The following is a 25,432-nucleotide window of genomic DNA, read 5'->3' as shown; positions in this document are numbered from 1 at the left end:
TTTTTAATTTCTCACTGTTGGTGAGAATGTAAAACCTGCTATTTTAACTCAGCTTTTTAATAGCAGGATCTTCAAGATTTGGAGACCTGAGGCTGAATCTGAGTTAAACATAAAGATAACACAAGAAATAGGTTAAGAGTGAAACTCCTCAGAGAAGTTTCAACTGGCAGTCAAGGAAGACTATGCAGATGGTGGCCTCTTTCATTTGCTCATTCTTTCATTCAACAAAAGATTATTGAGCTTCTAAGTACAAAACACCATCCTTATTGTGTGGGAAACAAGGCTGACACAATCCCTGCCTTTAGAAATGTGTAATCTAGCAGATTCTTACTCTTTCTCCCAAGAAAAGATGAGGAGGAAGTGCCAGCCATGTGGGCCCATGTCAGCCCAGGATCTGTGGGCTAGAGCCAGATATAACAGCAACTTAAGAAGGGCTGAAATGTCTAAAAATGTGCCCAAGGAAAAGAAGAAAAAATATGAGAAATTAAATTTGTCAATAGGTACAAGAAGCAAATACAAATGCCAAAATATGAGACAAAGACAAAGGTAAGGTAAATGCAGCCACGGAGCAAGAGTTAAGGACCAAGGTGAGACTACGACAAAAATTACAAGGACTTTGGCCATCATCAGAACAGGATATCAGAGTTCTCTCATAATAAATGCATTTCCAATTACTACAAGTGAATTCACCAAGGTAAAAGGCCTGGGATCAGAAAAAGCAGACAAGTAGGGTAAACCTACAAGCAACCAAATGAGAAATATTAAGTTTCATAAGAAAGAAGACTGCAGAAGAGGTAGCATAACATAGCATTTAGCAACACAAATACTGATGTCAATGTGTCTCGGTTAGACAACTGTACCAGTTATTTGCTGTGTAGCCTTGTGTGATATGACTTGGTTTTCCCATCTGTAAATTAGAAACAATTATATCTGACTCATAGGAGGCATTGTGAGGGTGAAATGAGTTAATTTATGTAAAGGGTTGAGGATAGTGCCGAGCACATAGTAAGCTGTCTATTAAGTGTTTGCTATTATGGGTTAAAGGCAAGAGTAATCAATTCCAGGTGTGAGAGCCAGAGAAGCAACTAGCATTTGAGTTCATTCTTAAATAATAGGTACAACTTAGACATAAGTGAAGGGACTGTGTGGATAGGTGAGAGTGGCATGAGTGGTCAAGCTGTGTTTTGAGAAGAGAGAAGGAAAACAGAATGGTTGAGAATGGTTGAAATATAGGGCACTGGTCATAATAATCAGAGATGGGACTTGAAAGGCAAGTTGCAGTGGGGTAAGTTGAATGCCAAGCTAAGAAGTCCAAACCTTATTTAGAAAGCAATGGCGAATCCTTGCAGGAGTTTGAAATGGGATGATCAGAGCAGTAAATGAATCTGGCAGCCCTTTGGCAAAGTACCAAGGTACGAAGCACATGTACCCAGGCAAAGAAGAAGGATTAGGTACAAAAGGCATCATTAAAGCCTTGCAAACTGTGCAGTTATAAGAAAGTATCTTAGACAAGAGACATAAATAAAACCTATGAACATATAACCTATCAACATACGAAATCAATACTGTATTTCCACTGTAACAACTAAGAATTTGAATCTCTTTTCATTCTATTTTTTATCTAGATATCCATTTCTATGTAAATTTCTTTAAAAAGCATTCACATTTCTTCAAAATATGATCCTAAACTGATCTCCAACCTTATCTATCTCCAGCCTGTATCTATCTCCACTCCATGCTATAGCAAAATTGCATTAATTATTGTTCCCAATCAGTGAAAATACATTGTAAATCATAAAGAACCATATAAACTTCCATGGTTTGTTTATTATTTAAATATTTTGTATTTTCTTTACTTTAGGCCTTGGCTCACACAGTTTTCTCTACTGGAAGAGTCTTTCTATCTGCAACTGCCAAATTCCTATCTAAACTTCAAGGGCCAGCTGAAACACTAACTTTTCCATGAAGCCTTCCTTGCCTCTTCAACAGGAAATGATCTCTCAAAGCACTTGTTATGTAACTCTCATATAGCTATAATTTCATGCAAAATGCAATAAATGTTACTTGTGAATGTCATAGCTATGCCATTACTAATATGTTTTTTAATTTGAATAGTGCTTGAGAGTTTACAAAGGCATATCTCACCTATATACAGAATAAAGTAATCCTTTTAAATACTTTGATACACAAGACAAGAAAATTATTATTACCCTCATTCTTTACTGCTGATGAAAGATTACATGAATTGCTCAATGTCACACAGTTGGAAGGTAGCAGCACCAAGACTTGAGCCCAGATCCAGGGAATTTCCTGTCACATCTTCTCCCACCCAAGAAGATCCCCTGATCCCAAACCTTTCAGACTGTGCCCATCATGAGCTTATGCTGGTCCAAGAAGTAGTATCTCCATGGTGTGCTGTCCTCCAGGGCAGAGGTACTGTGATTTTTGCCTTTCAGTTTACAGATCACCATTACCCCATCTGCCTTTGCCAGACATCACCACAATCACAACACTCTGTCTACTTTCAGCCCATTAGTTACAGTGTCCCCGCAAGCAGCCAAGACCAAGTGATCAGAGTTGCAACCAAAATAAAGACTGTTGGCCATCCCGGATACAGGGATCATGGAGGTATCACAGTGTCCATCTCAGAACAGCAAAGGCTGGATCAGGCTGCACTGGACCTGACTACTTCAGGCTTAGTACAATTATCTTAATACACTGCTCAGCAGGACATTGGACATTCTGTCCCAATTCTGTCCAGTGCAGGAAGGACAAAAGAGGAAAGGAAAGGAGGATGGAGAAAAGTCACTAGAACTTTGCATGATTTTATAATATTCTGTGACTTTACTTAAGTGTCTTGCTTTTACCATCATTTATGTATAATGAATAGTTTGTCATTTTCCGTGTTTCATTTTCTAGCTGCAGAGCTAGACCAAAAGGGACAACCTAGCAAAGGAAAAACAAATGATTGAGTGGTACAAGGCACTAGTTCGTGAAGTGTAACATTACTTTCTGCCAAATCCTTTCCCTTGTCAAATTTTTGCCAGAATCAATTGGTTATATTTGGAATTATTAAACATAGTACTGAATCAAGCAAATTATGCTACAAATAATACTATGCAGAGAAAGAAAATAATAGATGATTAATGCTTCAATGCAGTCTTCTTAGAATAGTGTTTTCTAATGAATTACATGATCTAGATATTTAGAAAACTGTCTTCCTACCAAGGAATGCTCCTTTATGAACTTAAAAAAATCAGAATGATGCCTTACACAAATAGTATTAATTCTTGGTTTTTAAATAAGCATTTTTCATTTAAGTAACAAATGCACAGGAAGAATATTCAGTCATCTAATTTCATATTTTCAGGACTTTACTTCCTCTGATTTTCTTAAATCATTACAGAAAATTCAATGTTTTTCATCACATCTTTATTTTAATCTTCATTGCTTTTCTGATTATAATACTATACTGATTATAAGAATAATGTTATACTGTACTACTATAAAAATTCATATATTTCAGAAAAGCATTATACAGAAAGCAAAGAATCCTGCAATTAGACAGAATTGCTACTCTTCTAGCAATCTCTGAGCACATCTTCAAATTTTCTCAATCTATTAACCTTCTTTTGACCTCTCTTTCTTCAAAATCAGCCCAGCCCCAGTTCCTTCTGCCACAATACAGCCCTGACTTTCCAGCCTACGTGCAGTGAAACACCCATAATTTTTTAAATGTACTTTGGTCCTTCAGTCTCTTTAAGCCCTGCCATTTTTCTCTTTTCTTTCTTATCTAAACATCTCAAGAATAAGGTGTATTCATTTCTCAGATCACTGAATTCTGGCTTCTTTCCCTTCCACTCAACAGAAACCATGAGGTTCTAATGTCCAAATGTAATGAACACATTTTTCTGTCTAAGAAATCTTTTCTCCAACTTTAACACTGCTGTGTCTCCTTCCTCAAAATACTTATCTCGTTGGTTTGATTACGGTTCTCTGTCCTGCTTTTCTTCCTACGTCTCTGATAATAGTTTGCTGAGTTCCTTTATTATTCCCTCTCCCTTTGTTTGTCCTTTATATGTTGATGCCTTGTCTTTGGCCCACTCTCCTCCCCACTCTACATGCACTATCTCCTCTGAGTTAGCTATTGATTTCATGGTTTCTACAACCACCTATTTCAGACTGATAACTTATAAATCTTATTCATCTCCAGCCCTTAATGGTATCATTAGGCTCCATACTCATGCATGTACCTGTATTTCCCAAAGACATCTCAAAATCAACATTGTCCAGAGTGAATTTGTCATGTCCTCCTCTTTTCCTAACCCAAGAGACCCCCTCCTGCTGTATTGACATCACCCATCTCACTACCCAAGTGAGAAACCAGGCAGTCATGTGTTACTTTTTCTTCTTCTTCATTCTTCTTACAAACGTAACCATCAACGCACATCTTGAATCTGTCCCCTTTTTTTTTTATTTAGGCCCCATTTCTCTTTGCAACTTATAACAATAATTTTCTTGAGTCCCATCTATCAAAGTCCAGATACTGATTTTCTTTGTAGAGAAAGGAGGAAATAAAATTAATTGGATTCTGGTAATATTCTAATTCTTAATCTGAATAGTGCTTAACTAGGGGCATTCACTTTATGATCATTTGTCCAGCTGTATATTTACAATTTATACAAACTTTGACATATGTGTTATACGTCAATAAAAATCCCTTTAAAAAAACAGGACATCTATAACTAAATAGAAAATAGTATTATGTACAATTGAAAAAGGGATATAACTATAAAGCAATATTTTAAAGAAACAATTTCGAGAAACTAGGTGTCTCAGCATAGATGCCTTAAAAAGCTATTACAACTAAATTACTGGAGAGCTACCAACCACAAATAAGTATCCAATACAAACATATTATTACTATCTCAAAGAATTCATGCAGAAATTTTACTTAGATACAATCGAAAAGCTACCTGTTCCATAAAATATGCTCTAGCTTTCAAAGAAAGCTGAAAACAAAGATGATTCTCAGTTGTTTTTTCCAGCTGACATCACCAGAAAGTTCCTTTTCAATTTCATTTGTTTTAGAGGTAGCTGCAGGCTTTTCCTGGACCATGCATTAGCTAACTGTCCCTTTACAAACTTTTTCACTGTCTATGCGTACCTAGAAGACCTTCAAGGTTTTTTATCCTTATGTTCTGATGCAGAGTAGGACTACACAGACAAATATGTGCCTTTCAAAAAGGCCGGAAAATATTTCAACAGCTTCCAGGTGTCTTTCCAGGTCAGGAAAGAGTTTATATTAAGAGGTTTTTATCTTTAAAAATAGGAAACAGGTTAACTATCAACTTTAGGTCAATGTTAGATGATCTGAGAGGTTAAAATGGTATCTAAATGTCCTTGCGATAGTTTGCTGAGAATGATGGTTTCCAGCTTCATCCATGTCCGTACAAAGGACCCTAAAATTTAAAGTATAATAAAAAAAAAATGGTATCCAAATGGGCCACCTTCAGCTTGTGGTCCAGCAGGAATAGCAGAAGGAATATGAGTTGAGCAGATGAAGTTTGGTATCCACCTCATGGTCATCTATTGCCTGCATCTGTAGTTAAAAAGTGCAGCAGCCAACAGCACCCATACCTCACCACCATGCTTCCTCACATACAGGTACCGCATGGGTTCTTTTCACAGCTATTGTAGGGTGGCCTCAGCCAGTGACAATAAGCAGAGAGCCCATAGGTGCTTTTCCTCCCAGAGAGGGGCAAGTTCTCCACTCTGTCAACTCCTACAATCAACATTTAACATATTAAGTGATATATTCCAAGTCACATTATCTCTGGCCTCACAGAATTCTTAGCCTAGATGGAAACTCTGATATTTTTAAACTCCATTATTCTACAATTCTAGTAAATGGGCCTTTGCTTTGTTCCCCTAGTTGTGAGCTTCCACTTCAGTAAACCACTCAGACCCACAGTTCCTGTAGAAATGGGGTTTCTCTGGCTTGCTCTTGTCAGCTACCTTTCAGGAACCACAATCTGCCCCTTAATCCCTGTCAGGCTTTGCTGAAACATTTCAAGCCAATTTCTTGTCTATTAGTCTGACTTTCTGGCTGCCTATTTGTCTACCCACCTGGAATTTCAGATGATTCATTTTTTCCCCAATGATGCATTTAGAATTATCATCTTGGATTGAACTCCCACCCTCACCTTTATGTCACATGCTTCCTGACACACAGACTGATCTGAAAGAGGGGACTTCTCCAAAGCTCCAGCAATTTTGTCTAATGTTTCTGTAATGAAAAAATACTGAGAGAGCCCCAAATTGTTCCCACCTTCTGGTAATCATACCTATGTATAATTCCTCCTCTTGAGTATGAGTGAAAACTAGTACTTGCTTCTAATCAATAGAATATGACAAAAGTGATGGGATCCATTTCTGTGATTAGGTTACATAGGATCTTAACTTCCATCTTGCTAGCAGACTCTTACCATTGACTCTGTCTCTTGCTAGCTTTGATGTAGTGAAATTGCATATGGAGAGATCCATATGGCAAGAAACTAAAAGTGACCTCTGGCAAATAACCTGATAGAAACCAAAACTCACAGTCCAACATCCCACAAAGAACCAATCTTGCCAATAATCATGTGAGCTTAGAAGAGGATGCTTCCTCAGTTAAGCCCCAAATGAGACCCCAGCCCTGGTTGACACTTTGACTGTAGTCCTGCAAGAAACCCAATGATACAAGACCCAGCCAAACCATGCCTAGACTCCTGAGTCACAGAAACTGTGAGCTAATAAATGTGTGTTATTTTAAGCCACTAAGTCTATGGTAATATGTTATACAGCAGATCATTAATATAGTTTCCAATGTCTGCCCCACTCCCAAATGGTAGCTGAAGTTAAGTGGGTTAGTTCCAGACCAGTCCCAAATTGTCACATTTTTAATAACAAGCCTCTAACTTGATAGGTATTTGAAGGCAAAGAAAGAGCAATATATTTACAGAGATCAATTTCTAGTGCTATTAATTTCAGCCATTTTTGAGTGTCTGAGGAGAGTTGGTAAAATTAGTAAATGTCTAACAATATCTTTTATTTTATTTGGCAGAAGCATTGTTCATTTTCCTATCCTGTGACAGACTGTATTTTCAGAAGATGGCCACACCAATATCCTTTGTCCTACATACTCTCAGGCAATGTGACCTTGCCACTATTCCATCAAAAGTAGGGTTTAATTCCCCTTCTCTTGGATTTGGGCCAGGTTTGATGACATGTTTATAACCAATAAAATGTGTAGAAGTGATGCTGCATTTTTGAGGCTAGATCAGAAAAGGCTGCCCAGCTCCCACTTACTCCTTCTCGGAATCCAGTTATCACACTGTGAGAAGCTGAAGCCAGATGGAGAAGCCAGTTGCAGGAGCTCCAGATGACAGGTGTAGCTGAGCCCAGCCTTTAGGTCAGGTACCAAATTCATGAATGAAGAAGCCCCCCAGTGGTTCCCCAGCAGTTTGGATCACCCCAACAATTTGAGCTTTCCCAAGTGAAACTGCAAGCATCATGGAGCAGAGATAAGGGGTGTGTGTGTGTGTGTGTGTGTGTGTGTGTGTGTGTGTGCATGCATCAAACTGGGCTAGAATCTGGTACCCAGTTCAATTAAACGCTAATTTAGATGTTGCTGTGAAGGTAACTTTATAGATCGGATTAACACCACATCTACAATCAGGTGACTATATGTAAAGATTGTCTGGATAACCTAGGCTAGCCTTATTCAACTGGTTAAAAGGCTTTACAAACAGAGCTGAGGCTTTCCTACGAAAGAAGAAATTCTACCTGCAGATGGAAGTGTCAGCTGCTAACCTCATTTCCAGTCTACTCTTTCTGTTGGCCTGCCATAAAATATCATAAACAATAAACAAATGGTTATTTTTTATACCACTAAGTTTGAATTGTTTGTTATACAGCAATAGATAACCAGAACATTTCCTGTTACTTGGCCATTTTCTAAGGAATTCTCTAAATCACTGGAAAATACTGCTTGTATGTATTTTGCATTCCTCTCATACTTAAGGCAAAATAAAGGAAGATGTAGAGTACTGTTTCTGAATCCAAATACACTTTCATTCATTATACCACTGAGCTCTAAATCAAAGACTCCTCTGTGTCTTTAGTCAAGACTATATTAAAAATATACACAACAAAAGGCTTCCTAACCTATTCTTAGAGAAGGGAACTACATTTGTAACCTGGATTTTCCTTTGCTGCATCAACGTACCAGACTCACACAAATAATAACAATGATATCAAATTAATGATAATAAACAGTACCTCTCCAGATGCAGCCCCACCATTTTTTAGAGCCTCCATTCTCTAAAAGCTCTCCTTCTCTATCTTCAAATTTTTCTGTGTGCCCTTTTGAGGTTTCTCTTAAATAAGTAGGCAAAAAACCATCTTCTCTACTTCTGCTTGGTGCCCCCTCATTCTTTCTCAACGCTTCTTCAGCCCCCATTTGGAGTGTCCAGTGTTGAACCTGTCACTGACTTGTGAAGTCTTGTAAGGGAGGTACCCTAGTACACCATCAGCGTCTGCTGTCCGTGGTGCTGATATCTGTGCCAAGGGCACTATAACCTAATGACAAAAAGCACTGCCTCATACTACTGATAAAAACCACTGGCCCCAGACATCAGAGCCAGAGCTTCATTCTGGATTTTGCCAGATGCTCCCATAAAAGATATTGACTATTCTCATGGTTCTGGGGACAGGGTTTTGTTGAAGCTGCAAGTGTTATTAATATGTTGGTGCCCTAAATATACCAAAGTTCCATATTCTCTGTACTCACCTTTTTAATCCCTTCATTTTTTTTGTACCATGCTTCTTTAACCAGAACGAATACAGTTTGCTTACTGCTCTTGCTGTGTTACTAAGTTTTTGGTGAAAATGGGTTCTTCCCATTTTCATCTTTAGCCCTCAGTTTCCTAGAGATAAATTCATGAGCATTATGCTGAAAATCAAATCTCAATAGCAGACAATATGTTGTATTTAAAATTGGCTCCCACTTCTAATTATCCAGCTTGCCTGTTAATTGTCTGTTCTCTTGAAATAAGCTCATTCTGGAGAGTTTTCTCAGGCCTTCTTCCTAACAGACCATGAGTGAACCTGCCCTGATGTCTCTCATTCTAAGATAAGCAAGACTCAGGCTGTATTTGGAAATCCCCACTATACCACATTTCTTTAAAAACCTAGTTTTGTTGAGAGAATGAGTTCTTGTTTCATCCTGACAAGCAAAGAATCCAGGTCCTCAATTTTAATTAAAACATCTTATTGTGGCCAAGCATGGTGGCTCACACCTGTAATCCCAGCACTTTGGGAGGCCGAGGCAGGTGGATTGCTTGAGCTTAGGAGTTTGAGACCAGCCTGGGCAACCTGGTGAAACCCCATCTCTACAAAAAAATACAATAAAAATTAGCTAGGTGTGGTGGCACATTCCTGTAGTCCCAGCTACTCAGGAGGCTGAGGTGGGAAGATCGCTTGAGCCCAGGAGGTGGAGGCTGTGGTGAGCCCAGATTGTGCCACTGCACTCCATCCTAGGCAACAGAGGGAGACCCCTGTCTCAAAAAAAATCTTATTTTGGTTTGTTTGCTTATTTGGATTTGCTAATTCTAATCTTGTAAAGAGTATAGTAGTTAAATGATAGTCTTTGGAACAAGTCTATCTGGGTTAATCCTAGTTCCACCAATTATTAGCTGTGAGACATTGGAAAAGATACTTATCACTCTGTGCTTCCCTGTTTCTAGCTATAAGATGAATTTAGTGATAGTATATATAGCCTAGGATTTGAGTAAAGATTAGTTCACATTAATAAGCAGCATAGGCATATAAACTCATCAACGCAGTGATTGGTATAAAGTAAGCATTGCATATGGATTTGCTAATATTATTAAACAACTGTTTAGTTGCTGTAACCTTATCAGTTATCACCCATGCAAAGAGCTTCTCATTTAGTGGCACTAGATGAGTAATAATTGATGTGGTCTGGGCATGTGCCAAGTATTATATTTACTTAACACTTCTGTGAAATCTGAATTGGAGAAATAGGATATATAAAGGAAACTGTGCAAATATTTGTACTTATTTGTAATATGGCATTAAATTCCAGCACATGCTACAATTGTAAGAGTATGTTGCTTGGGAGCTAGTTTGCAAGCAAATGTGTTTTATTGGCATATAGACATCTTTCCTCTGTAAATGCAGCCATGCATTTTAACCAGCAGCTGGCACAGATACATGATATTTATAAATTAGATATATATGTAGCTCATATACAAGGTCCTGTGTGTCAAGCAATATAATTTAATTATATTCTATCAACAAAATGGCAAATTTATACCTATTTCAACCAAAAAAATTCTACAAACAAATATAGAATATTCACTGCTAATTTGTGTATTTTCCTTATTCATTAGCTAAAAATACTGGGCACCACTAAATAATGAATTAACAAAAAAAAATAAGGTACAAGTAAAAATTTAGATTCATATACACACAAAAATCTATGCATGGATATTCACAGCAGTTTTACTCCCAATAGCCAGAAATTAACTCCTAGTAGCCAAATGCTCTTCAACAAGTGAAGAGATAAACAAACTATGGTACTTAGTACTATATTTGGTCTTTCCAAATCATGAAATACTACTCAGCAATAAAAAGAAATGAACTGTTGATAAATGCAACAACTTGGATGAATCTCAAGGGAATTGTTCTGAATGAAAAACAGTCCATCTCAAATTATATACCATATGATTCCATTTATATAACATTTTTCAAATGACAAAATTATAGAAAGGAAATTGATTGGTGGTTGCTAGAGGCTGAGGGAAGGAGAGAAATGGATATGACTATAAAAGAGTAGCATAAGGAACCCTTGTGATGGTACTGCTCTGTATCTTGGCTCTCGAGCTTTATAATCCACACATATAAAAAATTCATAGAACTAGATAATAAATGAGTGCATGTAAACTTGATAAAATCTGAATAAGGTTGATGGATTTTATCAATAGCAATTTCCCAGCTGTGATACTATGCTATAGTTATATAAGATGTTGCCATTAAAAGAAACTGGGTAAAAGGTATATGGAAACTCTCTGTATTATTTCTTAAGACTGCATATGAATCAACAATTATTTCAAGACAAAAATTTTATGAAAAAGTGTACCTAAGAACTTTCATTAAGGTATTATATAAAATATCAACTTAAAAATTAGAAATCTAAAAGTGGTTTTATTTCATTACCTTTCAACTCACAATATCTGCTATTTTAAAAGCAGCAATTCCATCATTCTGATTCTATAAATGTTCACTCACTGCCTACTGAGCTCTAGGCACAATAGAAGACATTTCAGCAAAGAAAATATTATATGACCTATAAAGATATTCTTGTGGTAGGTACTATGATCCCTACTTTACAAATGAAAAAGCAGATTTAGTGACATTAAGGAACTTGCCCAAAACCTCATATCCATTACATAGTAGGTCTGGCATTTGCTTCCAGCCCGGTGTTTTTTCCAGTCCTTTATCAGTGTAGCCTCTGTACTTCATAAACCAAAATACCAGCTATTTAGAATAAATTTGGGAAGTTAAATGATGGGTTTTGTGTTTACTTTTTCAACACAATAAGGGGTTCACCAATTCCTTGTAAATCACCAGTGAAAGAGAAGTTCTTGCTTCTGCATGAACCCTAAGGGACAGGGGCCAATGAAGATCAGGCCCCGCTCTGGTGGACAGGAATTTGAGCAAGGCTAGTGATGGTGGTAGGTGAGTGCAGTGGAAACACTATTGGAAAACTGAGCTTTGGTCAGGAGGTGAGACTGCTCTTTTTGTCACAAGCTTCTCAGTTGAAAGATGACCTAATAACCTAACTCAGCCCCATCTGCTTTTCCCAGACAGAGCCATTGGCAGAAATCCAATCCAAGCACATCACATCGTACTTTGGGGACTTACTAACATTTCATCTCTTGAGGGAGAATGCCTCAACTGTGAGGCCACCTGGGGAAAACCTTACGTAGGCTATCTAGAATGGAGAGTTGGGTAGTTAGTTTAACTTCCTTCATTGTCCATAATACTAAACACTTGGATTCTTAAACATCTTTAGTTCCCAGGAGCAAGCACTGCTCTTTCACTGGTCATTTACCTCTAAGATTCAGCCAGAGAAGTGAGAGCCTAACCATCATTGAATGAATTGATCCAAAATGAAAACCTGGAGGCCAATAAGCTAAGAAAAATCATGAAAATTTGCTGATAATGTTTTTAAAGTTCAAATGCCTGTATTCTCTTGAAAAAGGTGCACACAGCCAGAAAGGGTAAGAGCTAAGTGGCAGATGCCCCCTTGCAGAAAGTCAGTCACTCTTTAGTTCTTAATTCCAGCAGGGCCTGCTTGACCCAGGTGAGTTACTGGCTGGCTCCAGAAGGCCTTCCAGTTTGCAAACTTTGACTTGGGGAGGTAAGTCTGCTCATTCTTTATAAATGACACCTGTGAAAATAACCTGTGTCTCAGAGACTTTCCAGAGGCATCAAGCTCACTATTCAACAGTGTACAGAATGCACTTCCTCAGCCTTTGTGAAAATTCATATTATACCCTAGACTTTAGGGGCAGGGAAGGTAGCATAATAGCAAAAAGCTCTAATAAGAAAATTTGATTGAAGGAGTTAGAAATTTTTTAAAAATAAGCTATGTATATTTACTGACCACTTACTATGGGCAGTAGTGGCTGTGGTTAAAAAAAAAAAAAAAAAAAAAGTAAAGTACAAGCATAGTAAAGCACAAGTGCATTTTTTTGTTGTTGTTGTTGTTGCTTCTCAGGCTTTTCTAGTGTTTGTTTAGCTTCCCAGACCCCTTGTCCTCCTGGGTCTACAAACTTATTTTAACAAGCACTCTGCGGAATTTTTATCCTGAGGGAGTTTGGTAAATATTGCATTATCTTATTTTATCTTACCACATTCCTATAAAGACAGATACTATTCCTGAAAGGAAAACACAATTTAGATTAGCTTATTTGCCAAGGTCTCTGTCTTAGTTCTTTTGTGCTGCTATAACAGAATACCTGTGACTGTGTAATTTATAAAGAACAGAAATTTACTTCTTACAGTTCTGGAGGCTGGAAGTCCAAGACCAAGGTGCCAGTATTTGGTTTGATGAGGACCTTCTTGTTGTGTCCCTAGAAGGCAGAAGACAGAAGGGCAAGCTAGCCAAATACTGGCTGGCTATGTAATGCCTCCGGGGCCTTAATCCCATTAACGATGGAGGAGCCCTCAGGGCTGAATCACCTCTTACAGGCTGCACTTCTTAATGCCATCACATTGGCAACACCTGAATTTTGGAGGGAACACATTCAAACCGTGGCAGGCACACTGCTATTGAATTGGTGTGAATCAAGAGTACACCTAGATCAGGTATTCACAAACTATGGCTCATGGACCTAATCCAGCCCACTGCCTATTTTTTGTTTGTTTGTTTGTTTGTTTTCTGAGATGGAGTCTCGCTCTGTCCTTCCCAGGCTGGAGTGCATTGGCATGACCTCAGCTCACTGCAGCCTCTGCCTCCCAGGTTTCAGCGATTCTCCTGTCTCAGCCTCCTGAGTAGCTGGGACTACAGGCATGTGCCACCATACCTGGCTAATTTTTGTATTTTTAGTAGAGACAGGGTTTCACCATGTTCTCCAAGCTTGTCTCAAACTTCTGACCTCAGGTGATCCACCTGCCTCGGCCATCCAAAGTGCTGGGATTACAGGCGTGAGCCACCATGCCCGGCCTATTTCTGTTTTGTATTTAGATAAAATATACAGAACATAAAATTTACCACTTTAGCCATTTTTAAGTTGTAATTCAGCGGCATTTAGTACATTCACACTGTTGTGCCATCATCACTACCAGTCACCTCCAGAATTTTTTCACCATTTCAAACTGAAACTCCAAAACTATTAAACAATGACTCTCCATTCTCTCTTTCACCCAATTTCTGAAACCTACCATTCTATTTTCTTTCCTTTTTTTTTTTTTTTTTGTGATGGAGTTTTGCTCTTGTTGCCCAGGCTGGAGTGCAATGGTGTAATCTCGGCTCACCACAACCCCTGCCTCCCAGGTTCAAGCAATTCTCCTGCCTCAGCCTCTCAAGTAGCTGAGATTACAGGCATGTGCCTCCACGCCTGTATTTTTAGTAGTGACGGGGTTTCTCCATGTTGGTCAGGCTGGTCTCGAACTCCTAACCTCAGGTGATCCACCGCCTCGGCCTCCCAAAGTGCTGGGATTACAGGCATGAGCCACCGTGCCCGGCCTATATTTTCTGTCTCTATGATTTTTGACTAATCTAGGTACCTTATATAAATGGAATAATACCATATTCATCCTATAGTGACTGGCTTATTTCACTTAGCATAATGTCTCCCAGATCTATGCATGTTATAGCATGTGTCAGAATTTGCTGCCTTTTTAAGGCTAATAATATTCCATTGTATGTAGTATATGCTATTATTTTTTATCCATTCATCTGTCACTAGACACTTTTATTGCTTCCACCTTTTAGCTATTGTGAACAATGCTGTTATAAATATGGGTGTACAAAAATCCATTCTAGTCCCTGCTTTCAATACACAGAAGTAGGATGCCTGGATCATATGGTAATTGTATTTTTAATTTTTTGAGGAACTGCCATATTATTTTCCATAGCAGCTTCACCATTTTACATTCCCACTACAAATGCACAAGGGTTCCAATTTTTCCATATCCTTGTCAACACTTGTTATTCTCTGGTTTTTTAATCATCCTAATCATATGAGGTGGTATCTCATTGTGGTTTTGGTTTGCAGTTCCCTGCTTTTAGTGATATTGAGCATTTTTCATGTGCTTATTGTTCATTTGTATATCTTCTTTGGAGAAATATCTACTCAAGTCCTTTGTTTATTTTTTAATTGGGTTGTTTGTTTCTTGTTAAATTGTAGGAATTCTTTATTTATTCTGGATATTAATCCCTTATCAGATATATGATTTGCAAATATTTTCTCTGTGACTTTTCACTCTGTTGAGAATGTTACTTAATGCACAGAAGTTTTTACTTTGATGAAATCTATGTGTTTTTTTTTTCTTTCATTGTCTATGCTTTTGGTGTCATATCCAAGACACCACTGTAAAGTTCAATGTCATGAAGCGTTTCCCTTATGTTTTCTTCTAAAGGTTTTAGAGTTTTAGCTCTCAGGTTTAGGTCTTTTATTCTCTTTGAGTGAATTTTTTGTATATAGTATAGGCAAAAATGTATTGCTGCCCAGGGAACACTGATTTTTAAATTAAAAATGTGAGTCTTTAGCATTGCCCCTCTTTCAGCTGCCATAGCTGGCTCTTCTGTGATTTTCTCCCCCTGTAAGTATGTGTGTTTAACAGAACTTACATTTTCAGCCTTTTTGCTGATGTATTCTCTCTGACATTATTTCAACTTTGACTTTTTTCCAAAGAATTTTTATTGCTAGTAGCCCCAGAGTTTACACCAAATCAATCAACCCATTAAAACTCTGCAAAATTAACACCTATAATTCTACTTGGTCTTTATTGAAATAAAAATGGGGCTGGTTTTGTCCTCTATCTTCAATCCCTTCTTGGGGAATCAGCCCTGCCTGCTCTTGTCAGATTAAGGTACTGGAAACCAAGATAGGATGTTAGTGAAGACATATTTATTTTGGAGGAAGTGGGGAAGTTATGATTCACATACCACACAATTCAACGATTTAAAGAGTATAATTCAATAACTTTTAATATATTCACAAAGTTGTGCATCTGTCAGCACAACTAATTTCAGAAGATTTCTGTCACCCCCCCAAAAAATAACAAACCCCATAGCCCTTGTCTCTGACCCTTCCACACCCCCTAAGCCCTGGGAAGCCACTAATCTACTTTCTTTTTTCTTTTTTTTTTTTTTTTAAGACAGGGTCTTACTCTTTTACCCAGGCTGGAGTGCAATGGCACAATCATTGCTCACTGCAGCCTCAAACTCCTGGGCTCAAGCAGTTCTCCCACCTCAGCCTCCCAAGTAGCTGAGACTACAGGAAAGTCCCACCATGTCCAGCTTTTTTTTTTTAGTGGTAGGACTCTTGCTTTTTGCCCAGGCTGGTCTTGAACTATTGGCTTCAAGGGATCCTCCCACCACAGCCTCCCAAAGTGCTGGGATCACAGGTGTGAGCCACTGTGCCTGGCCTACTTTCTATCTTTATAGATTTACCTATTCTGCACATTTCATGTAAATGGAATCATATGATATGTATTCCTTTGTGACTGGCTTCTTTCACTTAGCACAGTGTTTTCAAGGTTTATCTATGTTGTATCATGTAGAAGTAAATTTCTTGTAATCACCAAATAATGTTTCATTGTATCAATATACCACATTTTATTTATCCATTAATCAGTTGATAGACTTTTGGGCCATTATGAATATGCTGCTATAAATATTTGAATATAAGATTTTATGCAGACTTATGTTTTCGTTTCTCTTTGTTATATATGTAAGAGTAGAAATTCTGGATCATATGGTAAGTATGTTTAACCATTTGAGGAACTGCCAGCCTGTTTGCCAAAGTGGCTGTATTATTTTGCATTCCCACCAGTGATCTAAGAGGGTTTCAATTTTTCAACATTCTTGAAAATACTTACTGTCTTTTTTATTCTAGCCATCCTAGTGGGTGTGAAGTGGTAATTTATTGTGAGCTGAGTCACATTTTTGATAGCATCAACTAAGTCTTGTGGGATACTCAAGCCCTCTGCACACCTGATTCTCAGTGAGTTCAAGTCTAAGTCCCCAGGCTCCCTCCTGCTCCCCAGACCTCATTGCTCTTTCTCTACAATGACTGCTGTACTCCAATCCCTCCCAGCCCCTGGTCCTGCTTGAAGAAGGCCCTTATCTACATGACTCCAAAGATCTACATCTGAGTGTCAGACCCTCCTACAATAAGCTTGCAGATTTTGTGTCAGCTTCCAGGAGCTTACTGAAATCTCTGAAATTCTATGTGCCCCTGGAGCATTTGTTGATGCTCATTCCATTTCATTGAACTATATTTATCAGGTAATAGTTAAAATTAAGAAATCTGAGCTTTTTTTGCTTTTTGCTTTCCCACTTTAGGTTGCCTTCTGGGCCTTCACTTACCAATGGTCCTTGGGCACCAAAGGAGGTTGCCATGTTGCCATGGATCCATCTACTTCAAATGCTATTTATTAGAATTCTATCTCTCTCTATGACAAAGATAATGCCCCATGTGGGTGTTTTTACTAAGATCCTTTCTCTAACACAAGAGATATTTCTAGTTCTCACTGATTTGCACAGCAAGGATGACTGATGTTTCCAGAATTGAATATATGACCAAGTCCTTTCTGACTCAGAATAACCATCTCTTTGTTCATCCCTGAATTCTCTCTAGTAACCCACACTGTTGCCTCATCCCCATAGGGACTTTTTTCTGGAAGGGCGATTAACCTCAAATATTATAGTGTTTCCAAACCAAAGTGTCTTTAAGACTGGTAATTTTTCTTCAAGGAAAGAGCAGGATTGTCCCTAAAAAAGATTCTTAGGCCAATTTATTTATACTTTTAAGTCCTTTTGGCTGATTTTCTTGGTCTAAAATTGTAATTTAGGTATCAAATTCTTTCAGTGTTTGCTACTTCTGGATTAAAGGTTTATCTCTAAATTCATGGTTTCTCTTACAATTTAGTAGCATGTATTGTTTAACATTCAAATTTTTTCAAGATGTTCCTTCCAAGTGGAAAAAGAAATGAATTCATTATCTGAATTTTTTGATGTTGGGAAATGCAAATAAAAACAACAATCAACAAACAAGCAGTTGTTTTCTTTACAATTACTACAAGCTATTACAATGGCTAAAATCCAAAACCTTAACACCACCAAATGCTGGCAAGAATATGGAGAAACAGGAACTTTCATTCACTGCTGGTGAGAATGCAAATGGCACAGACACTTTGGAAGACAGTTTGGTGGTTTCTTAAAAAACTAAGTATACTCTTGCCATATGATCCAGTAATCACATTCCTTGGTATTTACCCAAAGAAATTGGAACCATGTCCCTACAAATACCTACACATGGATGTTTATAACAGCTTTATTTATAATTGCCAAAACTTAGAAACAACTGAGGCATCCTTAAGTAGGTGAATCGGTAGATAAACTGTGATTTTTCCAGACAATGGAATATTATTCAGTGCCAAAAGCAGTTAGCTATCATGCCATGAAAAGACATGAAGGAAACTTACATGCATATTACTAAGTAAGAGAAACCAATCTGAAAAGGCTACATACTGTATAATTCCCATTAAATGACATTCTGGGAAAGGCAAAACTATGAAGACAGTAAAAAGAGCACTGGTTTACAGTGGGTAGCAGTAAGAAAAGAATAAGTGGGCAGAGCACAGAAAATTTTGAGGGCAATGAAACTACTGTGTATGATATTATAGTAGTGAGTACATGTCAATATAAATTGGTCTGAAACTATAGAATGTATAACACCAAGAGTTAACCATGTAAACTGTGGGCCATGTAAACTATGGAGTCTGGATGAAATGATGCATCATGCAGGTTTATCAGTTATAACACAGGTCCCACTCTTGTGGCAGAGGTTAATATGGGGAGAGGCTGCATATGTGTGAGGGCAGAAAGTATTGGGGAATCTCTGTACCTTGCACCCAATGTCGCTGTGAAATTAAAACTACTCAAAAAATAAAGTCTAATTAAAAAGTTATTACCTTTATAATATTGGTAGCAATGCCCTTGATGTTTAGTATATTATTGTAAGCCAGAATATAATTTTTATAAATAGCTCCTGTCATTTTTTACACCTCTCCTTATCCCACATTTGATTTATTAATGAGTTTTATTCATTCTGCTTCCATAATACATCCTGGGATTTTCCCCTTCTGTTCATTTAGACTGTCATCCCTGTGGGAAAGTCTACTACCATCATCTACCAACTAGGCAATGTATTAAGGTTCTTTCTCTTCATTGTTCTCCCTGATTCCTTTTGTCTCCCTTCAATCCACCCTCCATACAACAGCCTGAGGCTCCTGTCATTCCTCAACTAAAACTCAATGGCGTCCCCTGTCCCTACAATAAAAATCCAATGCCCTTAACATGACTAAGGTGTAAGAAGCCCTGTGCTGATCTAGCTTCTCAAAACTTATTCTAACCCATGACCACTCTCCTCTTTATTTCCAAAGCTACACTCATATCAGCCTCCTCTAGGTTCCTCATATTAATACTTGCCACATCCTTTCACTAGGGTCTCTGTAAGTGTTGTTTCCTGGGCCTGGCATGGCCTTCTCATTTTCTTCTCTTGAAATCGCCAGCTCAAGTCCCTGCTCAAATGTCACTACCTCAGAGAGACTTTCCTAACCAGACAACCTAAAACTGGTTCACTGCCAGCCCCTGGTTCTCTCTCATAGCATCTTACTTTTTTTTCAAAGATATCTCACAATCTGAAATTTCATCTTTATCAGTATTTACTTCTTTTCCCTCCATTATATAAGTTCTAATAAGGCAAGGACTAGTTTTGTTTTGATCCACTTTATAACAGTACCTAGCACATTGTAGACCCTCATAAAAACATGAATGAATGAAAGGACAAATGAAAAAAAATCAGTGCTCAAAGATGTAGTAGTCCCTCCTTACCTGTGGTTTCACTTTTTCCAGTCTCAGTTACCCGCAGTCAACTGCAGTACAAAAATATTACATAGAAAATTCTAGAAAGAAACAATTCATGAGTTTAAAATTGTATGCTATTCTGAGTAGTATGATGAAATCTCAGGCCGCCCTGCTCTGTCTCATGTAGGGACGTGAATCATCCCTTTGTCCAGCATATCGTTGCTGCCTAATCAACCAAACTGTTAGTCACTGAGCAGCTGCCTCAGTTATTAGGTTAACTGTTGTGGTATGTCAGTGCTTGTGTTCAAATAATCTTTATTTGACTTCATAATGGTCCCAAAGCACAAGAGTAGTGATACTGGCAATTCGGATATGCCAAAGAGAAGCTGCAAAGTGCTTCCTTTAAGTGAAAAGGTGAAAGCCCTTGACTTAATAAGTAAAGAAAAAATTCATACACTGAGGTTGCTGAGATCTACAGTAAGAACAAATCTATTTGTCAAACTGTGAAGAAGGAAACAGAAATTCATGCTAGTTTTGCTGTCCTACCTCAAACAGCAAAAATTACATCCACAGTGCATAAGTGCTTAGGCAAAATAGAAAAGGCATTAAATCTGTAGGTAGAAGACATAAGCAGAAATTTGTTCCAATTGACAGCAATCTGGTTCACTACTATCCACAATTTCAGGCATCTTGGAACATATCCCCTGCAGATAACAAGGGACTACTTTATACAACATTTGTTCAAAGTAGGAGCTAATCCTGTTCTAAATCAGAAACAAAACCATAATTCCTTCTGTTTTCATCCAGCTCTTGAGCCATTGTATTATACTTTTCCTCAAGGAGCATAAAGGATTGTTTTTCTGGTTATACATAGAGTAGAATGGCAGAAACTAAGGACTTTCAGAATTCAAACCCCTAATTCCAAAGCTGCCACATTCCATGACTAATGTGAACCATAGGATATCACTAATATAGATTAAACTATTGTGAATATAACTATTAATTCTTAATCAATAATTATTGACAGCTATATTCAAAACTGGAAGACCCAGAGAATAGTTGCTACTTCAATGGATTTTTCACTGAATCATAACATCAATATAATACCTTACTTTACTGTTAAATCTAAAATAATGAATGTTATCATGAATTAATAGGAGCAACTTTTATCATAATATCATATATATTTGTTTTAATGACTCTGTGTACTGTTTCATTTGTACCCACTAGCCTTCTAGTTATCTTCTGTTTAAATTTGAGCAACTTTGAAAATGAATGAAGTTTATAAGCTCTACTGAGAATGTAAAACATTGCATGCTAAATTGGTTTGAAGTTTTTCTACTTCATATCACTTATTAGTCACAGACTGTACAACTTGGAAAGATTAAAAGTCTAAAAAGTATTTGAATTCTACAGACTTCTTTGGTTTCTAATTTTATAAAATTTCTTTCAAATTTTTCTCAGAATTGACTACTTCATCATATTCAGTCTATGAGAAGCACTCCTGCTTAATTCTGGCCATTTTTGTAGTCCCTAGACATGTATCTATCACTGTTATAGTCATCATTGTTTTCTAGTAATGCATACATGATCTCATGTCATAGAGATGTAGTTATATATGTGCTCATGTTCTCCCCTATTTTGTATATTTTGTCCATCTTTTTTATTAGATCATAACTCTCTTGTGATGGAAATCATGTCTACAGCTGCATCTTTTGAAACTTTCCACAGATCCTGGCAAAGCACTCTGCCCATTGTAGCTACTTCATAAACATTGGCTCATTGCCTAAAGAAAGCAATTGACAACTCAGTCATAAAGAATTCACAATGGCACATAAATTTATCAGTTTCATTTTTTATGTTCCTGTGAGAGGTGATGTACAAAACTATTTTCTAATCTTAGGTGAGATCAACTCTTACAATCAGTCTAATAAGTATAAGAAAAAAACTAAATAACATTTACATTTGTGGTTGCCTAATTTTGTAATATAGGCTTTTCAGTATGTAAAAGTTAAACTTGCATGAACAAAATTGGAAAGGAATGTATTCTGTTTATCTGAATTTCCTTAATTTGCTTCTTTCCTTAATGTACAAATTTGAGATGTGTGATATCAACTTGGGAGACATATATCAACAATAATATTTTATATGATCATTTTCTAAAATAATACAAAAATGCAAAATAATAGGATGGATTTGTTGGAGAAACAATGGGCTTTGAATCTGGATATTTCTGGGTTCAGATCTCGGCCCTGCCACTTACTCATTACATGACCTTGCATGTGTCACTTCCCCTCTCAAAGTCCTGGTTATTTCAACTGTAAAATGGAATAAATAATCTACCACACAGTGTTGTTATGGGGATTGAATGAGTCAGAATCCATAAAATGTTGACTACAGATAGTGCAAACAAATGCCTAGATAATATTTTTATTACATTTTCTTCCATAATAGCTTCCCTTTTGTTACAGATATTGGCTGCTGGAATGGGATATAGTGGGAGGAAGAAATTATGCAAATCTCTTGAGTGATCAGGTAGCTGCTGCAACAGGTAGCAACATTTCTCACCCCAGTTTCTCCCCTCCTCCTCACAATAAACAAGGCTTTTCAGCCTTGTTTATTTGTGTTGTGTAGTGTTCCTCTCTTTTTACATAATATTTTTATTCTCTTCTCTGTTTACATAATACTTTCATTTTAAAACAAAAGATAAGGTTATGGCAACATCTGGGCATTGCCCCCCCAAAATCTTCCGTAATCCTTAAGAGACTCAGCAGTCTCAAGTCCAGTTAATCTCACCTCCCCTTCCCACACACACACCAGTCTCTCCTCACTATGATCCACCCCCACCCACATTTGTCACCAGAATTCTTCTCTTACAGTTTAGCCTTGGGCCTGTCTTTCCACATTCAAGAACATTCTGGCACACCCCATTTCCTAAAGTTAAACTTTTTGCTTTGGCTCCCACGGCCTTCCATAATCTAAAACCCATCTTGCTTTCTAATCTAAACTCTCACTACACTCTGACGGAGTCAAAGCGAGTTACTGATCAATCTTGAATATGCCCTAAACCACATGCCTTAATTATGGCTCTTTTCTCTACCTAATACACCAAATTTCTATGTGTAACTATTAAAACCCTATCTTTTCTTTAAAATCCAATTAACATATCTTACTTTCTTTGGCTTAATCTACGTAAAACTCACTCTTATCTCCTCTTCATTACCTGAGCGCTTGCTCACCATTTAAATTCCAAATGTGAGTTATATCCTCTTTGGGGCAAATTTCCCCATGTCTCTAACTTCAGGTAGAATCAATCACTGCACTAAACTACTTGTTATCCATTTCCCTTGTAGTCTTTCCCTATAATACTTTGCTGGTCTCACTTGCTCATCTCTCCCCCATTAGACTCCCTGTCCTTTAAGAGCAGGTTCTATATGCCCAATACGCACCACTTATTCCTCTGTGTAATGTCCCTAAATGCATTTGCTGAATAAATGAAACACTTCATGAAGACTGCACTGTTCTTTCCCAGATTTCATCCAAATACACTTTTTCTCTCTGTGGCACAACATCTCTCTGTACTTCTATTATTGGACATAACCACATTATTCCCTGATGTATGATTACACGTGTCCTTGTCTTTTCCTTCTTACTAGATAACAAAATCCCTGAGAGAAACAACAGGGTGTTTCTCAAGGAGACACTCATGCCTACCACAGTTTTTCAAATGGGAGGTGTTTACCGAGTATGAACAGCTTTGTAACTCTTTAAACTACATCAGAAAGGCCATCAGAAGAGCATGACTCATGCTTGCTCTTTGAAGAAACAGTACTATCATTTGCAAAAGTTGATGTAATTTAAATCAAATTTATTAATCCCTAAAGTAACAGGACAGGTCCACCAAAATTATTCAGACCAGGAGGTGGAAACAGACTGGTAGTGAAAGAATAATGCACCCTTGGTATAAAGTAATAGACAGAGCAGTGACTAGGATTAACTTTATAGAGTTCTTGACCACTATCAATTAGTATTACCACATTTTCAAGTGTTTCGAAAGAAAACTAAAATATGTATTTTATATAATATCCCCCCAGTTTGTTAATGTTGGTAACCAATTCACCTTAAAAGAATAAAAAACACAGTACAATCAAAACTTAATACATCTCTGGGTCAGGTAAGACCTATAAGCTGTAAAATTTCCTGACGTCTCTTCTCTGGATTGATTGTAATGCCTCCTAGTCATTGAAAGTTCATTTTGAGTAACGCCCTGTGCTAGGAATTCTGCATTAATCATACAATTAACTTTGCCTTCCTATAATCTGGGTATCATTGATCTGGATTACATTAAAATATCCACTTTACAAACGAGGAAACTGAGACACTGGGAGATTTAAGTTATACACATCAGATGATGTTATCAAACATGTCACCCTCCCTTGAGAAAACTCAGATTTTTGACCAACTGCAATGTAAAAATGACTTTGAGTCATGCATGCTTCCAAGCGTGCTATTATTTTACTTCTCCCTGGTATTTTGATCTCCAAAATACCTGATCAAAACAAAACCAAGGTTGAGAACTTCTTCTCTAGAAAACAAAAGTAAGTGGAGATATACCTAATGTAAATGACGAGTTAATGGATGCAGCACACCAACATGGCACATGTATACATATGTAACAAAACTGCACATTGTGCACATGTACCCTAGAACTTAAAGTATAATAAAAATATATATAATAAAAAAGAAAATAAAAGTAAGTAAAATTGCTAAAATTTGTTATATACATATATATATAAAACTTACCTTAAGGCTATCACTGTTGGTCTTTCAAAAGACAGCCCACTATAAACATTGCATAGAAAAACATCTCAAATATCTTTATCCAAATGTGAGATTAAAGCCAGGAAGAATAGAAACAAGCAGGGGTGAAGCCAAGAATGACGGCACAGACATTTGGGAAAGATTAAAACTAATAAGCACTGCATTCAGAAAACTTTTTAAAGTACAGACTATATTCAAAGGTGGGTGTTCAAGGAGTTATTTTAACAGCCTAGAGGAGAGATGATGATGTCAGATTTGTGAGACAGTTCAGAACTAGAATTCATACGAATTGGTGACTAATTTGAAGTGGAGGGTACTTGAGAGGGAGTAATCAGGGATGATGACTTAGAGAGCAGGAGGAGGATGGTGTTGTCATTAACTAAGATAAGGAAACATACAGAAAAGAGCAAAACTTGGTGTGGAGTAGATAATGGAGTATATTGATAATGAAAGAGGGTTCCAGAGGGCACGGCGAAGTGGACAGATGGCACTCAATAAAACAAGAGCCAGGCAGAAGAGGGTGAGTTGGATGAAGATGAGATGGCATTGAGAGCCTAGGAGAGGGCAGGAGTCCAGGCATCCTTGTCTCCTAGGTCATTTTCAAGAGTCACAAGAAGAGTCTGAAAATTACCAAACGGCCTGGAGAAACATGGTAATGATGGAATAGGGCAGTGCACTAAAGTTCAGTTCGAATATTCCAAATGGTACTATGCTGTCACAGTTCAGTGGTTCCAACTCCACGGAATCATTGCTTGTTATTTACAATGTAAGCAAGGCCATTGAGTTTCAAATTGTGCTGTGCAAAGCCCAAAGGATTTTATTGAGGAGCTTTAGGGTTCACAGAACACTGAAGGAATCAAGTTCTGGACCCCATCCTAATCCAATCAGTGAAATTTTCTCAGTTTTTTTATATGTTGGGCTTCTTAGTTAAAGGCCCCT

The 25,432-nt window shown here is 37.5% G+C and overlaps 1 long non-coding RNA gene across 1 annotated transcript in view; it reads right to left on the bottom strand.

Moving 5' to 3' along the window:
* Positions 1–25,182, bottom strand: part of LOC129009805 (uncharacterized) — a 52,260-nt gene extending 27,078 nt beyond the window's left edge. The window contains exon 1 of the long non-coding RNA XR_008492848.1: positions 24,476–25,182. This is a non-coding gene — a long non-coding RNA (uncharacterized LOC129009805). The remainder of the gene's footprint in view (positions 1–24,475) is intronic.
* Between the last annotated feature and the right edge of the window lie 250 nt (positions 25,183–25,432).

Source organism: Pongo pygmaeus, chromosome 10 (genome assembly GCF_028885625.2).
Source record: "Pongo pygmaeus isolate AG05252 chromosome 10, NHGRI_mPonPyg2-v2.0_pri, whole genome shotgun sequence".
Lineage (NCBI taxonomy): Eukaryota > Metazoa > Chordata > Mammalia > Primates > Hominidae > Pongo > Pongo pygmaeus.
The sequence above is the reverse complement of the archived record's forward strand: the minus strand, read 5'-3'. Positions and strand labels throughout refer to the sequence as shown.